This window comes from Condylura cristata, unplaced genomic scaffold (assembly GCF_000260355.1).
Source record: "Condylura cristata isolate star-nosed mole 26May11 unplaced genomic scaffold, ConCri1.0 scaffold00008, whole genome shotgun sequence".
In the NCBI taxonomy this organism is placed as follows: domain Eukaryota; kingdom Metazoa; phylum Chordata; class Mammalia; order Eulipotyphla; family Talpidae; genus Condylura; species Condylura cristata.
Genome location: NW_004567109.1, coordinates 17,453,125 through 17,475,722, shown reverse-complemented (window position 1 = coordinate 17,475,722; position 22,598 = coordinate 17,453,125).

The following is a 22,598-nucleotide window of genomic DNA, read 5'->3' as shown; positions in this document are numbered from 1 at the left end:
TCACTAAACTGACAAAGCTCCTCCCCTCACCACGGGAGACGTGTCTGCTCTTAAGGGAGGCCGACCTCTCCACTTGGCCCTCGATCCCATTCTCTCTCACCTTCTCAAGGACTTCACTCCCGTAAATATCGTCTCTCTTTCCTGCATCATCAGCTTTCCCCCTCTCAACTGGATCATCCCCATTAGCATACAAAACGCTGTAGTACCTCTCATCTTAAAAAAAGAAAAATAGAAAAGTGAGTCTCATATCCACCATAGCCGTGTTTCTGGATGGCTGACATGCTCCACAATAATACAAGAAATAAAACACAAGCTCCTTCTCTTGACCTCACATCCAACGCTGGCTTTGCCCCATTTTCCTGCTCACCACAGAACTTCTCGAAGGAGCCACCTGAACCCACTGACCTCACTTCCACCCCAGTCTCTCCTCCAGCCACCTACAGGCTCCTGGCTTCACTGCACAGAAAGTGCTTTCTCCACGGTCACCAAGGACTCCTCAGGCACTCGAACCAGCAGTTCTTTCTCTTTTCTCCTCTTACCTAACTTCTCAGCAGCAGAAAACACAGTCAGCCTTTTCTCCCTGTGAGAGCACTCTTCGCTCCTGCAGGTGGGCAGGCAGGCAGGTTTTTCTCCTGCCTGGCTCACTGCTCCTTCTCAGTCTGCCTGCTCTCTCCTCCAGGAGGCAAGGCCACAGCCCCAGGGTGTCGGCTTTCCTCCCTGGCACTCTGCCTCCGCCTCTGAGACCTGCCTGCAGACACCATGGCTTCACATGCCCCGTGGAGCCTGAGACATGGAGGCTGAGAAGCACATGGTGGGGCCAGCCTGGATGGCTCTTGAGTCCCAGTGTGAGTGCCTGACGGGGACTGGGGGTGTCACACTTCCTCTTGGAGATCCATGACATTTTTTTGGTTAATTTTTTTAGAAGTTTTTTTTTATTAGTTTATTTTTTACAAATTTTTGTGCATTTTTCCATCTCAGTTGCAATCCCCTTGGGTTTCCCATCACCAAATCACCCATGTGCCCTCACCATAGTCCAGTACATTTCCCTCCCCCCCATTTGTTTTTGATCCCATTCCCCACTCCACCCCCACAAACTGTCTCTGGTATATAGCTATTCATCATTATCCTTATTTTCTCGCCTGTTCTGTTATATCCCTGCTATGAGAGAAACCATCCGGTATTTTTCCTTTTCTTTCTGGCTTATTTCACTAAGCATGATCTTTTCCAGCTCCATTCATGTTGCTGCAAAAGGCATGTGTTTCTTTTTTTGTTGGTTGCTGAGTAATATTCCATTGTATATATGTACCACATCTTTTTTTTTTTTTTTTAAGATTTATTTTATTTGTACATACAGAACTGGGTACAGGCCAGAGGCTCAGGGGTGGTGAGAGGCTTTACCAGAGACAGAGTGGGAGCAGAACAGGCAGATCAACGAAGTACACTGCTGAGGGGAGCAGCGGGCTGGTCAGAAGAGGTCTGCCATGCCATGTGGTCACCTCCGGGGCAGGCGGGAATCGAACTCATGCGGAGGTGGCTTTAGCTTCTCAGTGCAGTGCTTTAACCCGCTGCACCACCAAGGAGGGCCTGTACCACATCTTTTTAATCCAGTCATCCACTTTTGGGCATTTGGGCTGTTTCCATGTCTTTCCAATTGTGAATAAAGCAGAATAAACATGGGGGTGCAGGTATTTTTTTGAATCAGTGTTTTCGTGTCTTTTGGGTAGATACCTAGGGGTGGGATTGCTGGGCCATAGGGAAGCTCCATGTTTAGCAGTTTGAGGAACCTCCAAACAGTTTTCCATAGTGGTTGTACTAGTTTGCATTCCCACCAGCAGTGCAGGAGAGTTCCTTTTTCTCCACATCCTTGCCAACATTTGTTGTTGCTAGTTGTATTAAGGTGTGCCATTCTCACCGGGGTGAGGTGGTATCTCATTGTGGTTTTGATTTGTATCTCCCCTATTACTCACTGACATTTTTAACTAACCCCATCTAGAAGTGACCTGCTGCTCTCCTGCCACTCACCCAACTCTGCTTCTCCTAGGGGTTCCCTATCTGAGAGAAGGGCCACTGTTCACCCAATCAGTGAGGCCAACAATGCAGCATCTCTGTAGTGCTCTCCTCCTCTCAGCCCCAAGGAAACGAGCAGTTTGACATCTGGTCCTGGCCGCTTCTCTCCAGCACCACAGCTGCCATTCTAGGCCACGTCATGTCCACTCTTGCCTGGACCAATGCTCTAACAGTGGCTTGGACTTTTATTTCAGAGAGTCTTTCTCCACAGAGCAGCGTGTTAGTCATCCACGGCTGTGTAATAAGTCACCCCAACCTTAGAGGCATAAAACAATAACTATTTTCATTGCTCGCAATTCTGGGGGTCAGCAATTGGGGTCAGGCTCAATTGGGTGGCTTTGTTGCTGTTTTCACTTGGGGTCAATCCGCTGTAGTCAGCTGACAGTTTGGGTGGGGCTGATTGATCTATGGACTCTCGCCAGGGGCAGCAGCACTGTCCCCGGCCAGGCTAGTCTGGGTTTTTCTTGCATGGCGGAGCAATTTTTATGCCTGGGTCTTAATTCACAAAGGCAACTGGGTTATGGCATGGAGACTTTAGTATCATTGAAAGGAAAAGTAATGTCACACTCAGTTCCTCTAGAAAGGAGAGCCACAGAGGGAAGTTCTCGGGTCAGGCAGGAGGCAGAAAGGAGCATGGGGAGGCAGAAGATACAGGCTTTATGGGCATTTCCACAGGAAGAAGACAGGGAACGGTAAACAGGGTAGGATCAGCTAGTTTGGATAATACTGGTGGGCTCTGGGAAAGAGGATCTCCTGGCTGTGATTTCTCCAAGCTCACACGTCTTTGTCCTGTTTATTTTTCATTGTCTTTTCTTTTCCCCCATCCCACCTTAATGTAAGTTTCATGGGGGTAAGACTCTGGCTCTCATTTCATGTTAAATTCCCAGTGGCTAGACCAATGCCTAGTACGTAGCAGGTGTTCCATAAATATTTATTAAATGAGTGAATAAACCTTCCAGTCCAATTTGTTGCCAAATACTGTCTGCCATACGTCCTATATGTTCCTTAATTGCTGTCAGCTTCCTGCAACTGCATTTTAGATCGTCCTACCTGTGGAAAGCCCTTACTTGGTCCCTTTGCTATTCCCTCAGTTGCACTTCTTGTAGCCAAGGAAAAATGAACATGCTGAAATAGAAAGTGAGGCCATATTCTCTACTGAGAGAGAACCTGAAGTAGGCCTGTCCCAGGGTGGGAACCTCAGAGGAGGCTTCTGGAAAAAGTTGATGTTCTAGTGGAGATTTACCTGTTTATTTCTTGCCGGTTCTTTTCAGATTGTAAGCTCCTAAAGGGCAGGAATTGTGGATCATTCATATTTTTATCTGGCCCTGTATGGAATAGAATGCTTGGTGCATATTTATTAAACCAAGACCCTTTTCCCCCAGTTTTTTTATGGTAGTAAAATGTCTATAAAATTTACCATCTTCACCACTTTTTAAAAAAAGATATATTTATTTATACATACAGAACTGGGGTACAGGCCAGAGGTGAAGGGCAGTGAGAGGATTCACCAGAGACAGAATGGGGAGCAGAACAGGCAGAATGACGGAGTACACTGCTGAGGGGAGCAGTGGCCGGTCAGGAGAGGTCTGCCGCTCCAGGTGGTCACCTCCGGGGCAGTTGGGAATCGAACTCATGCAGAAGTGGATTTAGCTTCTCAGTGCTGTGCTTTAACCCTCACGCCCTCTGGGCGTGTTTGTATTCCCCACAGTTCCTGCCACATTGCAGGCAGGCATCAATAAAGAGTTGTTAAATAAATAAAAAAAAACCCTCACCAAACGATTTATCCTAATTAACTCCTTGGAAGTTGTTCCCTCAGGATGAACTCAATATGTGGTTTCTCTCATCTTCTAAAAGGTCTACACTTTTTCTCCCAAATTATGGTCATTCCGGTGCTATGCCATTTGTCTCTCCCACAGGCTGCTTGAGCAGGTCTCTCTACTCACAAAGGTAACAGCTTCCACCAGGGGCCTGGGTGGACAGACCTGGCCTCAGGGGCGTCTGGAAGTGATATTGTGTGTGTCCCTGAGATATGATCCTGTGATGGCTGTAGCCAGGGACCCAGGATGCCCACAAAGAGGGGTCTTGGGTGCAAAGCTAGTCTGGCGCATGGGCCAGCCAGACTTGGCCACCGTGACCACCTTTGCCTTTGCTTCTTGGCATCAATGGCCGATAGTGTTTGGTCTCCATCTTTTTACCCCAAAGTTTAGCTCCCCATCTCTGTCGTTACCATTTCAGTGTGAGGAAAGAGCAGTTTAAAGCTTCGTGTTTGTGAATAAGGATTGAGAGAAGATTTATCTCAGTGTTCAGAGCTAGGGGGGCCTAGCTCACCCCCCCAAGGCTCCATTCCAACCCCACTTCCAGGAGGCCTCTTTTGAACTCCTCTTAGTTAATCTCCTGGGAGAACACCCATGAGATGGCCATACTCATGTTGGCTTGACCCTAGGAGCTCTGTCTGGTGGGACCGTGGCCCAAGTGCTGGTCCTGATCTGAGCACTGGGAGCGATACCCCTCCTCTAGGACGTGGGGAGCCCACAGGCCGGGGGAGAACAGGGGCTGGATCTCTCCCTGCAACCCAGCTTCTTTTCTTCACCACCACCAAGCTTTGGACCCAGTTTAGTTTGGGGGAAGAGGGCATTTAAGGAGTTCTCATTTAGGCTTCAGTAGCTCAGGGCTCAGTCCAGTCTTGAAGTCCTCTGCTTGACCCTGAAAACAAGCCCATTGTACCCCTGGTGTCTGGGGTGTCTTTGCATGTCCCTCCCTCCCCCTCTTAAGTTCTGACCTCGAACCCCTGTCTACTAACATTGAGGACCTATCTGACTCAGCCATCCTTGTAGATACGGGCTCTGGTTCTGCGCCCAGGGCGCTGCGCCTCAGCTTCCTCACTCCCTACCATCCTTTGCCTTTTCCTGCCCCCTTTTCCCATGTCTCCTAAACCTTCTTGTGGCTGGACTCACTGGACGCTGTCCATCTACTCGTTCCTTGTTAGGCCTTCTCTAGATCCTGCGGCACCTTGGCCGGGGTCAACTCAGGTCAGTCTGCTCCAGCTGGGCTCACCTTCTTCTAGCCCTTGCTTTATCCTGACTGGTGAGTGGAGTCCTCAGACTCCAGCAGCTCCTGGTTTCCCCCAAGCCTCTGCTCCTGAGTTTCCAGCTCCTCTACTGACCAACCTTGCAGGCAGACCAACTAGCTTTATACACAACAGATTTACTCTTGAACATGACTGCACACTTTGTTTTTTCAGTATTACTGATTTACTATCAGGCATTAGTCCCCAAAGAGAAAATATCTGAGTAGCCTCTGACCAAACCATAATAAGAGAGGATGGTTACGGCCCCATGTTAAATGGAATCAAGTGACTGCAGACTGTTATTTTGAATTTATGTTAATTCATTGGAGTTTTGTAGATGACTTGGATGCATTGGCTCCTGGCCTAGCAATTTGGAGACAAAAATGTTTTCATTGTTGAAGCCTGGTTGGTTGAGTATAATTAAGTTTTAAGAGATGATGATTTCATTTCTTGGTGCATTCATTGATGCATGCATGCAAGCATTTGTGCATTTGTTCATTATGCCAAGCGCCCTTGTGTGGTCGCGTGTCCCTGACACTGGGCTGGGAGCTGGAGAGTCAGAGGTGAATACACAGCTTTCCGGAGCAACTGTTTAGAAGAAGCGAGAGATTACTAGGGAGAGTGTGCTGCCTGCTGGCCCTCCCCACCTGGCTCCTGCCTCTGGGTGTTCTCCCCAGGTGTCCCCCCACCCCGCCCTCTGTGCACTGGATCTATCCACTTCCCTTTGATACACACACAGATAAATCATCTCTGCGATTCGGTCACAGAAAGACGCGGCTTCTGCACTGGGCTTCCCTTTCATTCCCTCCTTGCCGGCTCCCAGGGAAGCCTGCTGCAGTGTGGGAGCTCTGCCATGGACGGGCTCACAGGCCAGGGACTGACATCCCAGCCAGTGGTCAGCGACAAGCTGAGGCCTGCCAACAGCCACGTCAATGAGCGTGGAAGCGAATCTGCCCCTGGCCTGCAGCGTACCGGGTGGTGTGGGCCAGCTGGGAGCCAGGCCTCAGCCCCTCTCCTGTGACGCTGAACTGTGAGAGAGTAGGGATTTTTGTTTAAAGCTGCTACATTTTAGGTAATTTGTTTGTCAGCAACAGATAATTAGCCCTTAGAGATGAAGCCCATGCTGGAGGAGTAGAGGCACAGTGGAAGATGGTCAGGGTTTCCCAGAGCTAGAGAAGATGAGCACAGGCCATGCCATCTTCTAGCCATCTTCCTCCCCCTTCTCTCAGCTCCTTCCCTGGAGTCCCCATTGCAAAGATCCCAGCCACGGGGAGGGGGTGGGGGTGGTGGGTTGATCTGGGCTAGTGCCCTATCAGAAAGGGACCAAAAGAGACACATCTCTCCCCACATCCACTGTCAGCCAGAGAGGACTTGGCTCTGTTCTGGCTCTGTACCCAGGTCCCCATCCCAGCAGCTTTTCCCCCAAAGGGGACTTCAGACATTTCATCTTTCATTTGCAAAGTCTCCATTCAGCACAGCTCGGCACCTCTCCCTGAGCCCACCTCAATTAAAAATGACACAAACGTATAGGAGATACATAGCTCTTTGAAAAATCTTCCAGATCCAAACTTTTTAATGAAGACAGAATATAAAGAGACTGTCTTATCTCTCCGATGCGACTCCCATGTGCTGTAATCAAGCAGAATTAATTAAAAGCAATCAAGTGGCGAGTTGGCATGGGGGCCTTTCATCTGCTCCCCGTGAGTGCTACCCCCGGGGGGCGGAGCTGCAGGCTGGAGAGTGGGGTAGCCCCCCAGCTGGAGGGAACAGCCAGCTCCCCAACCTGCTAGCAGGGCTGGGTCAGGAAGCCTGCTGCCAGTGGGAGCTGGGTGTGACCTGGGGAAGCATCTCTATGTTGTTGTGGGTGAAGGGTCTAGACTAGAGTTTGTCAGCCTCTTGGGGTGCAGAGGTCCGGGGCTGATACTCCCTTTGATGGAGCTGTCCTGTGCTCTGTAGGATGTTTCTAGCATCTCTGGGTCTTCACCCACTAGAGGCCAGCAGCATTTCCACCTAGTTGGGAAAACTGAAAATATCTCCAGACATTATCAAGTGTCCCCTGGGGGGGGGGGAGCACCATCACCCCCCACCGAGACCATTGGCCCAGACTAGAGTCTCCTTCGCTTGTGCCTACTGGATACCCTTAGTCACTGGACACCCTTCGTCACTGTGGTTTGGGGAGCATTAAGCTAGTTGGGCACTAACTGGCTTGCAGTTCCTTGGGAAAGTATCCTAAGGGCTGATGGTGTGGAGGCAGAAAATGTGAACCTCGAGTGGAGAAGGGACCACCCTCCTCAAGACCTTATATCAGATGCAGGACACTTCTCCCTCAGGCCATGCTGGCTAGCCACCGCTAGCTCTGCCAGTCCCCTAGCACCAGCCTCCTCCCAGGCTGGGGCTGCTGCTGCACAGCAGGGATCAGGGCAGTGGGGTCCATGGCCCCCAGCCCCGAAGTGATGATGTTTGCTCCACTGGTCCCCTTCTGTCTCTGCCCACAAGTGTCTTAGGGGTCTTGGGATGCTGGCACCTGTCAAACTTGAGGGATCGGAGCTTTGCTAGATTTCCCATCCCCTGAAGTATGACCTCGGTAGCCCCTTCTTAGTCCAGCAGCAGTGAACGAGGTGAATGAAGTCATTTGTACAGCAACCAGGAGGGAAGTGAAAAGCAAGCTAAGGCCAAAGGAGCGCGGGCTTCCTCCAGGGGCCCGCTTGCTGGATCAAGAAAGACAGAATGTAGAAGCACTGCTAAATGCAAGATGGCAGGGCGGAAGTGTTGCCTGGTCCCCAGAACAAAGGAGGAGGAGCTTTTGCCCAAGATTATTTGGCGCTGCTTAAGTGGAGTCTATTATAACTCCCTCTTCTCATTGATTATCTATCTCTCTAATCCTCCCCATCAGACTGGAAGGCTGCGGGATGGAGGCGGGGAGGGGCTGTCCTTTCTGGTTATTGACAGAAGGAACTGTTGGCGTTGGCAGTGCTTGGAGACTGTTCTTAGAACCCCCGTTATGTGCTGGGCACAGTGCTTGTGCTGCGCATGCCCCGGTTGCCCTGAGAGATAATGATCATTACCCGCTTTACTAGTGAAGGAAACAGAAGCATCTAGGAAGGAGCTGAGCCAGGTTCCAAAACCTGCCAGCTCACCATTACGCTTCCCCTTCCTCGCTCTGTTCCTGAAGCTTCTATGACAGAATTAGGGGTGTGGTGCTTGAGCCTGTAGCACTAGGGCTGCAGATGAGCAGGCTGGGCCCCTCGGCACCAGTTCCACAGGAAGCCAGGTCTCAGGCTCAGGTCTACTTCTGGTTGCTCCCAGGATTCCTTGGGGGTCAGGGCTTCAGTGCAAAACCGGGATACATTTGGAAGAACAAATTGGCTGATAATTTTGCCCTTCCTGTCATCTCCCTGGGTCATGCTGTCACATTTCATCTGCTACTTGTATTTTCAGGAAGGTCCTTGTCTTAGTCCATTTGGATGGCTGTAAAAAACTATCGTGGACTGGATGTCTCATAAATTATAGGACTTATTTGTCACAGTTCTGGGGGTGTGTATGGGGGACTGGGAAGTCCAAGGTCAAGGCACCACCGGATTTATGTCTAACGAGAACCAGTTTTTTGCTTCATAGACAGCTGTCTTTTTTGCCATGTCTATTCATGGCAGAAGAGTTTTCTGGAAACTTCTTATAAGGGAATAAGTCCCATTCATGAGGGTTTCACCCTTCAGATCTAATCACCCTGTCTCTCCAAGGCCCCAGAGCCAAATAACATCACACAGGTTTCCACATGGGAATGTTGAAGGGACACCACATTCAGTCACAGCTGGCATCCTGCTCCACAGTCACCTCCACCACACCCTTCTCTGGTCAAGTTCCAAAAAGATCTGACCATGTTCCAGTCCCAGAACCTGTGAAATGATCTTTGGAAAACATCTTTCAGACGGAATTGCATTGAGCCTCTTGAGATGAGGTAATCCTGGGTTATCTGGGGAGAAAATAAGCAATGACAAGTTCCTGATAAGAGAGGGAGAGAAGAGAAGGCCAGCTAAACAGATTGGCAGAGATTGGAGCCGCATAGCCACAGGCCAAGGGATGTTGACACCCCTCAAGGCTGGAAGGAACAAGGAAGCATTCTCCCCTCTAGCGTTTGGAGGCATCATGGGCCCACCAACACTTTGATTCTGGACTTCTGCATTCGAGAATGTCAGGAATAAATTCCTACTGTTTTGAATATCCAAGCTTGTAATTTGTCATAGCATCCCTAAGAAATGAATTCAAGCTCCGAAGTTAAGTGTGAAGTCACTGAAATTTACCAATCCTTCATCACCCCCTTGGTGGTGTATGGCAGCTCCTTCCCAGTGGTTATGATGGGGCATGGAGTGAAGGCCCTTGACTGTGATTAAAGCATAGGATGTAAGACTGTGCAGGTAAGGAAGCTGCTTTGCGGTAACCAAGGGAGTTGTGACTGTACAGAGAAGAATAGGTGCTTGGAGAGGTGTTAGAGTTAGAATAGTCAGGACTTGGTGGTCTCCGGGATGTGAAGGGCAAGGGGAATTGAGGAGGTCTAGACTTATGGCTTGTTCTCTGTAGTACCTGCTGGTTCTCTCCATTGAGACAGGGAACCCAGGGGGAGTCTGAGGAGGTCTTCTCTTTCACAAGTCCATTTATTTTGATCAAGGCTAACTCTGAGTTGATCCCGACTGGTGGACTGTTGCTGTTTGCTCAAGCGTCCACTTGGGGGCCAACCAGGTCACCCAGGCTGGCCATGCTCACAGTGCTGGACCTGTTGAAAGTGGGAGTTCTTCAAGAATTTGAATATTTGCCACCAAAGCCTCTCTGCCTAGTGGGCTATTTCCATGCAAGCCATCCAGAAATTGTTTTTTAAGTCAGGGCAATTAAATGAAACTTCTCTCTCAGTATCCTGGTGAGACTAGAGGTCAGTTCAGTTTCCAAAACCAGACCCGGCTAATGACTTTGGGGTCCATGGATCCCTCCATGCAGCAGCAAGGCAATTAACCAGTGTGGGTGACTCAAGTTTTGCTTAGTTGACAAATAGAAACAGAAGCAGCTTTGGGTCTGGGGCAAGAGCCAGAACGGAATTAATACTTTAGTTTGCATTGAGAATAAAAACAGGACTGGCGGGCTGAGTGGGGACTTCCCATTGCTTCTCTCTGCCCCAAACAGGACCCTTGGTACCTCAGGGCTTCTTTGTTTCCTAGGCCATCTTCTAAGATCAGTTACTTGTCTCCTGCCCCCGGGTCACCCTGAAATCTCCTAACGGGTCTTCTGGCTTTCCTTTCCTCCTTCCCTTGCTGTCCTTCCTGCATGACGTTCCCTTGAGAAAAGCTCTGTCTTAAGGATTTGACAGTCGTGATTCTACCCAACATCTTATTGCTTATGGGAACATAAGGTCTTTAGTCTGCAGTTCGAGTCCACCTTGTAACCCTTCCCTTGCCCTCTGCCTTCTGCTCTGGTGTACCTGTGAGTGCTGACATGCTGCTAGACCTTGTCCAAGACTTGCTCAATGGCCATCTTTGTCTTTGTTGATGTCTCCACTTGGGACATCTTTCTGCTCCTCCTCACTCAAGCTTTGAGAGGTTTTGTAGTGTGTTCATGAAATAGATAGCCTGGGAATCAGACTTTTTGGGTTCACATTCTACCTCTGTAAACTACATGAAATAAAATAGCCACAGCTCTTAGCACAGAATATGACATGAAACCAGCCCTCCATAATGAAGCTGTGACAGGATTATTACCCTAGTGCATCACTGCCTCTGAGTGCCTGTGTTCACTTTTCACCATAAGTCTTTCCTGAGTGACATCCTCCTGGTCATCCCTGGCTTTGGCTTGCTCACTTGCTGGTGATAAAACCTCCCTTTGTGGGAATCTTTCCAGAGTATCTAACTCCATGGGAGGGTCTGGAATACTGATAGCTTTCTGCCTCTCTTTGGCCTGTGTTCAGCATGTTTTGATGAGTTTCTGTTGAATGGGCCTAAATCAAAGCTTTCTCTTCTAGTCAGTCATGTGCCATCCATCCATCCACCCATTCATCCATCCACCCATTCATCCATCCACCCATTCATCCATTTACCCATTCATCCATCCACTTGCCCATCTGTCTGTCTGTCCATCCATCCATCCACCCATCAATAATTCAGCAATCTTTTGAACTGGCAATATTTTTGACTATTATGTGCCAGGCTCTTTGCCAGGTGACAGGTGTACCAAGCTGGAAAATACTGGCTCTGTCTCGCTTCCATGACATCATTGTGTAGAGGGAAGACAAACATCTAGAAGGGAGAAACAGCCCAAAGTTGCAAAGTACAGGTTGTGGAGGTAACCCAGAGCCCAAAGGAAAAGCTCTTAACTCTACCTTGGAAAGTCAGGGATGGCAATGTCCAAGCTGAGACTTGAAGAAGCAGAATTTTGCCAGGTGAAGATGTTTCAGTTAAGGAAATTTCATGGGAAAAGATAAGAGGGGCAAGAGGAAAAGATGTATTAGAAAGCTGGGTGGAGTGTGCATGCGTGTGTGTGTGTGAGCATACATGTGTGCATGTACATGTGGAGTGTGCATGCGGGCGAGCATACATGTGTGCACGCACATGCGGAGTGTGAGTGTGTGAGCATACATGTGTGCACACATATGGAGTGTGCACGTGTGAGCATACATGTGTGCATGTACATGTGGAGTGTGCATGCGTGTGAGCATACATGTGTGCATGTACATGTGGAGTGTGCAGGCGTGTGAGCACACATGCATGCACACACATGCGGAGTGTGAGTGTGTGAGCATACATATGTGCACACATGTGGAGTGTGCATGTGTGTGTGTGAGCATACGTGTGTGCACGTACATGTACAGCACATGAGGCTGGAGAGGCAGCAGTGTCAGGATACGTAGGGGCTTTTAAATGTGCTGTTAAGATTGGGCCTGCTCGAGATAGGCATGCAGTGAATGTTTGTTGAAAGTGAGTGGGAGTGTAGCAGTGGGGAAATAACATGATCAGATTTATAATTTAGAAAAATCACACTGACTGCAGGAGGGGATGGAGGGAAGCTTGGCAGTGTCATGCCATGGGCTTGTCTTGGTTCTTTTCTCAAGCATCTCAGTGTCCATGTGGGCTTGGCCTCCAGCTGGGACACTGCCTGGCTCTTTGCCATCTCCTCCGTGGGACTAGACTCCATTTCTTTTCTCAGCTGTGGACTCAGGTCCTGTTAAAATGGAGAAGTCACCTGGAACTCAAGGGAGTCTTTGTCCATGGAACTGGGGCTCTTGCAAGCTGACATTCTTGGCTGCTGGTGTGGGCCAAGCTAGAGACGGTTGCACGTGGACAATATAGTTGGGAGGTTTGGTGACCACTTCTTGGGTCACAGCTTTATTCACTCATTCATTGGCCTCAAACCTTTACAGTTATGTACTGTGTCACCAGTGACTTGCTGGATATGGGGAGGCAAAGCGAACCTGGCCCTGCTGCTCATGGAGATGGGTCCTAGATACAGATTTTTCTATGATTTCAAAGAAAAGAACAAGGCTCTGACTGTGAGGGAACAGGGAACCTGGCTCTTCAGATCAGATCCCAGGTATCGTTCTTTTGCTCCCCTGGACCCTCCCTTTACCCTTCTGCACCCCGCTCTCTGCCCTGGTAGGCTACCTGGGTGGATGGCCTCTGTGAGTCCCTGGCTTCTAGTAGGTTCAGCCAAAGGGAATGCCATGCAGGAGATGAGGAGAGGAAGTGGTAGGGTGTTCGTTCTCTTAACTCCTTCATGCGGTGTTGCCTGGGCTGGCTGCATCACCGTCCTGCTCCTCCCTCTTGGCGACCTTGGGCTCTTTCCATCTGTCCTTGGGGGTCTCTGCCACACCTCGCTCTGAGCTTGTGTAGCCCCGTCAGTCACCCTCCTCACGTTATCCTCATGTGCGGGTGCTATTGTTCCCGCCAGGACCCTGATGGATACAGATGGCAACAGAAACCCTTTCCGAGGAAATGACATTTAAGCTAGACTGGTGGGATGAGAGGGAGCCAGCCATGTGAAGAACGGGGGCGGGTGACACTCCAGGCAGGGGGATCTCTGGTGAAACTCTGAGGTGGCACAGAGCTGGGGATGCTCAAGGAACAGTGGAGAGAGCAGGGCACCTGTCTGGGGTGCAGGGACTGGGAGAGGGCACAAGCGGAGTGTGAGAGCAGGTGGCGGGCAGAGCCTCTGGGGCTTCTCAGCTGTAGCGTTTCTGCACTTGGTCTTGACCCCGGGCAGGCAGCCGAAGAAGTTCTCCGTCTGCTTTCTGCTCACTGTCTGCTTTCATCTCCCTGTGATGGCGGTTGCCAGAGTAAAAATAGTGATACTGAACATTTATTGAGCCCTTATTTTGTTCCAGGCATTGTTCTAAATGCTCTGGATACAATGATTCATTTAAACCCAGCATCAACTCCTGGAGGAAGGTATTGCTATCCACATGTCACAGAGAATGAAGCCAAGCTTTGGAGAGATGGCGTTCACTTACCCGAACTCCACAGCGAGTAGATGGAACAGCTGGGACTTGAGTCAGGCCGTCTGGAGCAGGGCTTCCTCTTAACCATGTTGCTTTAACGCCATTAAACACATGATTGCTCAGTCCTCAGCCCCCACTGGTCGCCTATCATATACATCTCAAACATGCCGTGGTTTCCTGTATCTATCAATCATGTCTAGTGCTTTCCTATATCTTTCAATTGTTGAATAAATTATGCATATTTATTCTGCTTTCTCAAATGTATCACAGACTCTTTACAGACCGAGATGGAGCCTTTTAATTCTCTGCTACCCACAGAACCTCACAGAGTGGTGAGCACAGAACAGTACTCACAGCAAAACGGATGCTTGACTTAAATTAAACAGTCAGTGTAAAGTAATAGTGCCTGGAAAATAGAAGGTGTTTAACAGATGGAGTCTGTCACTGGCACTTACAAGTAGGAAGAAAGAAGGAAGCTCGTTTCCTAGGCAATTGTTAGCCCTGGATCAAACACAAGAGTGTCAGGTCACTAGCTCCACTCCACGGTGCCTGGGGCCTGGGTCTTGTCAGTCTAGGACACGAAAGAGGAAAGGCTTCCACGCAACACCCCCTCTTCTTTCAGTCACTCGACCTACACCTGCAGGCTTGGGGGTCCTCTTTGTGTTTCCACATGCGTCTCCTCTTGGGAGGATGTCTCTGGAAGTTGCTCTCTACTGTGTGAAGGAGCACTTCCTTTTATTGATCCTGAATTTACCTCCTGCAAATTTCAAGCTCCAAGCTTCCTCCTCTCCCCATTTTCTACCTTCCCCTGAACAAGTGCCTGGGGATAGGTGAGCAGTGTCTTATGTTTTGCTCAACCCTGCATGGACCCTATTGTTCTTTTCAAGAGATCTAGAGATTTTCTGTGTTCTCATTTTCCTCTAAGCCTTTCCTTTCATCTCTTTGGCAAGGTGAAGATAGTGGAATAGCTTTCTGAAAAAGAACTTCCTTGGGAACAAAAGAAACCTGGACCAGAAAGAAGCAGAAAACAGTGTTAAATTATCCGGAGGTCCAAGCTAAAGCCCTCCCACTGAAGCAGAGAGGCTTCCGGCCCCTGGCTCCCAGGCACCAAGAACACCGATTTTTTCCCAAGTGATTGATTCACTCTCCACTTGATTTCTTGCCTAACTTTGGCCAGGTGGTCTCCAGAAGTCTGTTTCCTTGTATCACAAAGTTCACCTGCCACCTTGTCTCAGAAGCAAGACATTTTGACACACAAGACATTCTGTGCAGAGCATTTCAAGGCTAGTATCGAAGTGCCTACATTCAAATACAAAAAAAAAAAAATTAATGAGCAGATAATGTGAATTTTTGACATCTTTGAGCTTCTGCTGCTATGGCTCCCTCTTTCTTGGAACTGTGCTTCATTCTTGAGCTCTGCCTGGGCCCTCTCTGAGCTCTACCCCAAAACTCTGCACCCACAACAACCGTTCATCTCATAAATCAGCCAAGAGTGGAGGTAAGACTAGAGAAGTCTTGTGGTGAAGTTGCTTCTCTCAGAGGATGTGTGTAGGACTGGCAATGAAAAATGTCTTGTAGAAGGGACAGTCTTGCATATTACTTGGTTAAAAAAAAAATCAGAAAGGCTAATATTTTCCCAGCATTGTGGAGATGTCATTGGGTGAGGATTTCTAAATGATTGCATTTAAGTGATCACACTGAAATTTTATTTTCCCATGGGACCAGAGGTTCTCAGTGCTGGTTGCAAACTTGAATCCTTAAAAAACAAAGACGGGGGCCCTCCCTGGTGGCACAGCAGGTTAAAGCACAGCACTAAGAAGCTAAAGACACTTCAGTATGAGTTCTATCCTTGCCTGCTGTGGAGGTGACCCACATGTCGTGGCAGACCTCTCCTGTCCACCCGCTGCTCCCCTCAGCAGTGTACTTCATCAATCTGCCTGTTCTGCTCCCTCTTCTGTCTCTGGTGAATCCTCTCACCGCCCCTGCACCTCTGGCCTGTACCTCAGTTGTGTATGCATAAATAAATAAATCTTTAAAAAACCAACCAAACAACAACAAAAAAACCAAAGAAGGAAAGTAGTCTTTTCTTTCTTGCCTCCCACCTGTTCCCTCAGTCCTCAACCCAGGGGCATAGAATCTTTGGGGGTCAAACATTATAATGTTTCTGAAAGCTCTACCTGAAAGTCTCCCATGACACTAAAGCACAGTGTAACATCCCACCGTCCCGATCAAGCGGACACCCCAACACTCACACACACTTCTCAGTTTGGCCTTTTCAGAGTGTCCACTGCTCCAATACTGTCAATGGGTGTGGCTGAAGCCACACAAAAGACTTGTCCAGGCAATATTGATCCTGGACAGCGATCAATAAACACTGTATTATCACCACTGGCTTTTGTTTTTGATTTCTCTATTGTGTTTTAAGACTACAGTTCCATTTTCTGGAAATGCCTGGTTTATGATTCCTGCCAGAAACTCACGCCTGGTTATACCTGAGTTATAGCGCTCACTCAAACTCACCTATTGATTCACTTATTTATTTGTTCATTCATCTCTTCACTCATTCAATCACTCATCTGCTCACTCACTGTTCACTCTCTCAGTCACTCCTTCATTCACTTATCTGTTCCTTGCCCATCCCACCCACCTACCTATTCATTCCTTTATTTGCTTATTAATTCACTCACCAATTCATTCATTCCTTTCGTTTATGTAGTTTCAGTAGAACATTCATCTACCACCTATCTGCCCTCCCATTTGTGTATTCATTCTTTCAATCATTGCTCATTCATTCTTTTGTTGTTGTTGTTATTTATCCACTTTTCAGGAATTTTCTAACACTTTAGAGATGAAAACTCCTGAACTTGTCTCTGAGAAACACAAATGGATTCAGGGGCAATAGCGTTATTTTGGGAGTGGGACTTTTTTACTCTGATGGTCTTTGACTTTTCTTTGTGATCATATGTAGTGAGTTTTGGTGGGAACCTTTTCTCTAGTTCAGTGAAAACTTTTTACAGTTAGGGTCTCTCCCAGGCCAACCTCAGGGAGGTTTCCTTTGGACACAAGAAATAGCTGTTTCCCTGGCTGGCGAGGAGGGTTAGGAAGGAGGTCGAAAGTGACATTTAGTGTTCCTCGTGTGGGATCAGTCAGCTGCTGAGAGCCATGCCTTCTTACAATGGAACTTTCTTTTAAATGGCAGTAATGAAAACAGGAGAAAACATAACAAAAGGAAAAAGACAGGCTAAAAATGGCACAATAAAAGAAAAATTGGGAAAGGGTAAGAACAGTTCGCTCTAATAAACACAGCATAGAAAAAAACACAAATATCAATCCCCAAGAGACCAGTGGGACCTCATGGGTGAGTTAAGCATGACTGTGGCAGATCAAGGACAAGGTGAACTATCTTCTAGAAGGGCAGAAAGATTGAAGTTTCAGTGTTCCATGGTTTTAAAAACAGGCTGAGAGTTCTTGGGAGAAAAGTCTTAATTCCTAATGTGTGCATTTGAAAGAAAAATTAGCCACTCAACATATATTCACAGACCTGTGGTCCACGGCCTGCTTGCCCATTACAATATTTCCGGGAATGAGCACAGCAACTCCACTCCGAGGTGAGTGTACTGAGGGAGGAGCTGTGCGAATGGCTCCTATTAGATAAACTAGTCGAAGGAGTCAGGAAAGGTTCCACCTCTGTGTTTGCCACAACAACCCATCAAAACGGGAGGCTCAAGGTCATTGGAATAGGGTGATCCCAGCGAGGGATCACCAGCGAGCACACCATTGGTTCCTATTCTGATTCACAAATTGTTTCTTTAGCCATGACATCCCTGTCAAATTTTATTTTATCTGACTTGCAGATCTTGGAAAAATTGGTAGATTTATTTGCGTCATTGTGTTGAATAAGCATGACGTGAAGGAGGGAATCTTAAAACAATGATATTTTTGTCTTTTAGCACCCCAGTTTCAATCCATTCTGTGGGCTCCCTAATCTCTTGCCTCTGGATAACAACTCAGCTGACATCTATAGTTGCCATTAGGTAATAAACCAGTCCTGTGCTTTCTTTGGTTCCAGCTGTATTTCTACTTTAGTAAGTAGAGTTTGCAGCCCATAATTTTGCCTCAAAGGTGGGATGTGCCTCTCCCCCATTTGCACTTGCTGAGGGCCTGATGCTGTTGGAGCAAGGAGACATGATGGTGTTCTCCCTTCGTACCTGTCTCCCTTCCCCATTTTCTCGCCACGCTTATATCCCCAGGCAGGCAGGAAGAGCCCTAGCAGAAGTCACTTGTTTATATGGGGGTGACCAGCTTCAGCACTCTTAGAGTTGGCAGTGGTCAAACGTGAACTTATCTCCTCAAGATCGCTTTTGTGGGACTTCAGAGATGCCCACACATCACGGGATCTGCCGCCTGCGGCCCTTGGTCTACAAGGTGAACATCTCTGTTTTGGCTATCTGCTTTCTCCTGGGAATCCATCAGCCTCTCTCTCTCTCTAATTATTACTGTTGTTGTTGCTGTCATTACTTTAAATTGAAATATATTTGACATATAACATTGTGTAAATTGTGTAAATTTCAGGTGTCTGACAGGTTGATTTGCTGCATTTATATATTATGGTATGATTGCCATTGTAGTGGTAATTAGCACTTTCATCACGTCATATAATTATCATTCTCTTTAGTGGTTGGAATAATTATTTTCCAAGCTCCTAACAAGTTTGATGATTATAATGCAATATTGTTGTCTCTTCACTATACTGTGCATTAGGTCTGCAGGGCTTATTCATTACATGTAGCAAATTTGCACCCTTAAACGACAGCTCTTATCTCCCATCCCCAAGTTCCTGGTAACCACTATTTTACACTCTGTTTTGGTTGTTTGAAAGCCTACATGTAAGTGGTATCATATGGCATTTGTCTTTCTCTGTCTGACTTATAACATCATGTCCTCAAGGCCACCTTTATTATCATAAGTGGCAAGATATCCTTTCTCACGGCTGAATAATATTCCATTATATTGTTGTACACAGACATAGCTTTCTGTTATATATAAATCCATGTATCCATTCAACTGTTGATGACCTCTTGGATTGTTTCTTATCCTGTTTGTGAATGATGCTGCAGTAAACACGGGCATGCACTTATCTTTTCAAAATCCTGTTTTCATTTCCATTGTGTATATATTCAAAAGTGGATTTACTGGATCATATGGTAGATCCATTTTTAGTTTTTAGAAACTTCCATCTTGTTTCCCAGAGTGTTCTGGTTTGTCTCATTGACAAGGTCCAAAATCATGTCTCACTGGCTCTTTCTTGCACTTGGCTCATATCAGATTCTGGTTAAACCGTTGTCATTCCTTTGCTTAGGAACTCCAGAAATAAGTGACTTTCTAAACTGTAGCCTTCTCCTCTGCTTGACAGGCTGCAGCAGCCAGCCTCTTGACATTTGGATTTCTCAAGTGAAACTACAGGGGTCCCATTTACGTTCTCTAAGTGGTCTCTAAAAACCACTTTCTTGTTGCTTTGGGGTTAGGAGTTAGCCTCTGAGCATTAATGAGGCTGGGACAGGCTATGCTGAATTAGCAAACGGTGTCCACCCAAAGTGGCTTAAAATCATGCAAGTTCACTCTGGCTTCTCCCACGGGCACCTGTTCTCAGCGCTGTCTCAGCAGCCAGGCTGCCTTCCCCGATGGCAGTAGCATCTCAAAAGCGCATCTACAAACATTTTCTGGAGCTGGTTGGTGGTGATGGTGGTGCAACCATGTGATTGGACTCAGTGCCTCTGAGCTGCACACTCAGAAATGGCTAACGCGGAAAACTGCATATTATGTAATACTGACCACGGTTAAAAAAATATTGCATGGGGAAAAAGGTTATTTTAGGAACTTATGTTTCATACCAGGAAATAATTTTGACCTTAACTAGGAGTCAGAAGTTCAGTGGATAATGTCGATATTTTCTCTTTTCTGCACTTGGCATAGATATTGATATTATAAATAACTTTAATAGAATTTAATAACAATAAAAATATTTTCTACCATTGTTACAGAAAGTGAAGAGGGGGCAGGAGGACAGTGCACTGCTATGAAATTCACTGGGCAGACCAAGGTATGTGGTCACCCCTAATCTCAAGTCTAGTATCTCTGGTGCCCAGGGAGAGCCCAGATGCCAGGGAATGGTAGCAGGGTCATGGCCGCCCACTGCTCCTGGGGTGGGGTCGGATGCACAGCATAGCTCATCCCAAGACACTTTCTGCAAAAATATTTCCCCCAAGTCCAACTCTTGACCTATACGTACACTTAGTGTGAAACTGGTTTTGACAGCCTCCTTTGTAAATTCTGCATATGGTCTAGCACCTTTGAAATATGAGAGCTAATGTCTCTTGGCGCCCTGGCTAACACTTCCATTTCAACATTCTGTTATAGTTGCTTCATTGTCCGTCTCTCCTACCTGATGGGAGGGCCTGGAGATTATGGAACACATTTGTCTGGCATCTCGGATGATCCATTAGGCTGCCTGTCTAGCTTGGTACTGGACACCCTGCAGATTCTCTAGAGCTATTTTAGCCAGGAAGGAAGGAAGGGTGGAGGAGAGGAATGAGAAGGAGGGACAGATAGGAAAACGGCAGAATGGACTGGAGTCAGGAAGCAGGGTTGGTGAAAGGGGCTCACTTTACATGCATTTATACAGACAGAAAATGAAATTCCAGTGTTGGGGCTGAAAATTAGGCAGAATCCAAATACCAGGGGCACAAGAAGTTCCAATATCTTGGGATGAATCAATTTAGGAACAGAAATGAAACTGCTGGAATGGCGGGGAGGTGGTGACTGGGTGTGGGAGATGGGGGTGAGTCTTCAAGAAGCAGGTGCATGTCTCTCTCTCCCTCCACAGGAAGGAGGAAGAAAAGAGAAACAGCACTTGTGGGTGTCTACTCCACGTGAGGCATCATGCCCGGCACTTCCTATAGGGTCATCTCCTTGAACTCTTGAAGACACCCTGGTTATAAATCTGGTAAACCACAGCTCAGCTTATAAACTAGGAAAACGGAAGTAGCTTACCAAGGTCAAGCAGCTCATCAGTCAGCTGGAACCCTGGCTGGGTGTAGCCTCAGGTTTTCTTCATTCCAGAGAGGGAATTCTCAGTCCATATGAGGACAAAGATTCCCCCACAGTTCTTCTGCTTTCCCTCCCTGGAATTCACTCCCAGAGAGCTGTTTCACTAAGCAGATGGTATAAGAAGCTCCATTCTCCATATCCTAACTTCTGCCATGCCAGGCACCACTGTGTCAGGCATGGACACCCTCCTTTCTTCTACCCCATTTATGTCTGGTTTCCAGTTTCCTCCCCTCACCTATCCCCTGACTTGCCTCCCACATGGGACCTCTGGATGTTCTAAGTAGTTTCTGGGGCCCCAGGGAATGAAAGAATTACTGTCTACATTTGTGTCTGAGAGTGTGTGTGGTGTTGAGTCTGGGGTGCCGTCTGGGCACCTCTGTGCAGTGTCATCTGTGATGACTGGGGTAGTGTCCTGCGTGTGGGCTGTGCGCACACCAGCTGCCTGACAATTGGTGTTCCCTGTGGCAGCCCAACAGTAACTTGGAGGCTGGCCCAGGAAATGCGGTTAGGGAGCCCCTGAGTGAACCACTGTCATTGCCCTGGTGACCTGGCTGAGTGCCGAGGGGTGAAATGTGTGCCCTGTTGGTACACTTTCCTGGTGGTGCTTTGGCTTGTGCTGAATGCTGTTGCATCCCTGCAGCCGAGGCTGGATGTTAGGAAGGCTTGCACGCACTGTGTATGCATCTATGCTGATGATTCTGGAGTCCCCCTGACCGCTGCACTGATGGTCTGTGGGTTCAGCAGGAGACACGAGTTCTGCGCACGCTCCCTGGGCACATGGGGATGATCTGTCTAGCTTTGCTGCACAGGCACAGCGAGCAGATCCTAACGTGATACCGAACAAACAACTGACTCTTGATACAGAAACATCCCCATGGCAGATATTTCACATTCAGATATTGCAATCTCCAGCCCCCTTCTTTGCCAGGACCAGGACTCCTCTAGGAAGCCAGAGGAGGTAGCTCTCCCTCCTCCTGACTGTGCTGCAGGTGTCATGGAAACTTCCAGATGCCATCCCCCGCCCCTCAGGTTTACTCCCATCTTTCCACATCCTGCTCTGTGTCCCAGTAAGCATTTACCTACTGGGGTGCATGGGCAGGAGGTTAGCTGAGGAGGAGAATAAGGTTTGCAGTTTCTTCAGGTCAAATTCATTGATATGGGTGGCCCAGCTTGAGCACTGGAGTGGTGTTAATTGTCTATTCTGGGGGTTGCAAACTACACCCACCGGTCACATCCAGCCTCCTGCATATTTGTGTATGACCTGGAGCTAAGAGTGTTTTTTGCATCTTTAAATAGTTGAAAATTTCAAGAGAAGAATAATATTTTGTGAGACGTGAAAATTATATGAAATTCCAATTGCAGTGTCCATAAGTAACTTTTTATTGGAGCACAGCTATAGTTATTTGTTTTGTGTTGCCTGTAGCTGCTTTGACACTCTAAGGGCAGAATTGAGTAGCTCTAAGAGAAACTGTAAGACTAGTAACTTCCATGAATTCTGCTGCTTTCTGGCCAATGCATTTCCTAATACTTTGGTGAAGGCAGAGCTCTCCATGGTCTACCCCTCAGCATGGCTGAATAGGTTGCACTGCAAAGATAGACTTGACATTCCTGCCACAGCATTTCTTCCAGAACCATCACTTCTGGGCTTGGCGAATTCCTTCTTTATCCCATAATATCTTACACAATAATGCCTCCAACTAGGAAGCACTATGGCTGAGAATTAAGACACTGGATTCATTGCAAAAACCCTGATTGATGCAATGACTTAGTGTGTTAGTGGCTCTGCCCAGAACAGTGAATCTGGAGCAAACAATGCAAAAGCAAGCCAGCAAGCCAACCAACCTACCAACCAACCAACCAACCAACCAACCAACCAACCAACCAACC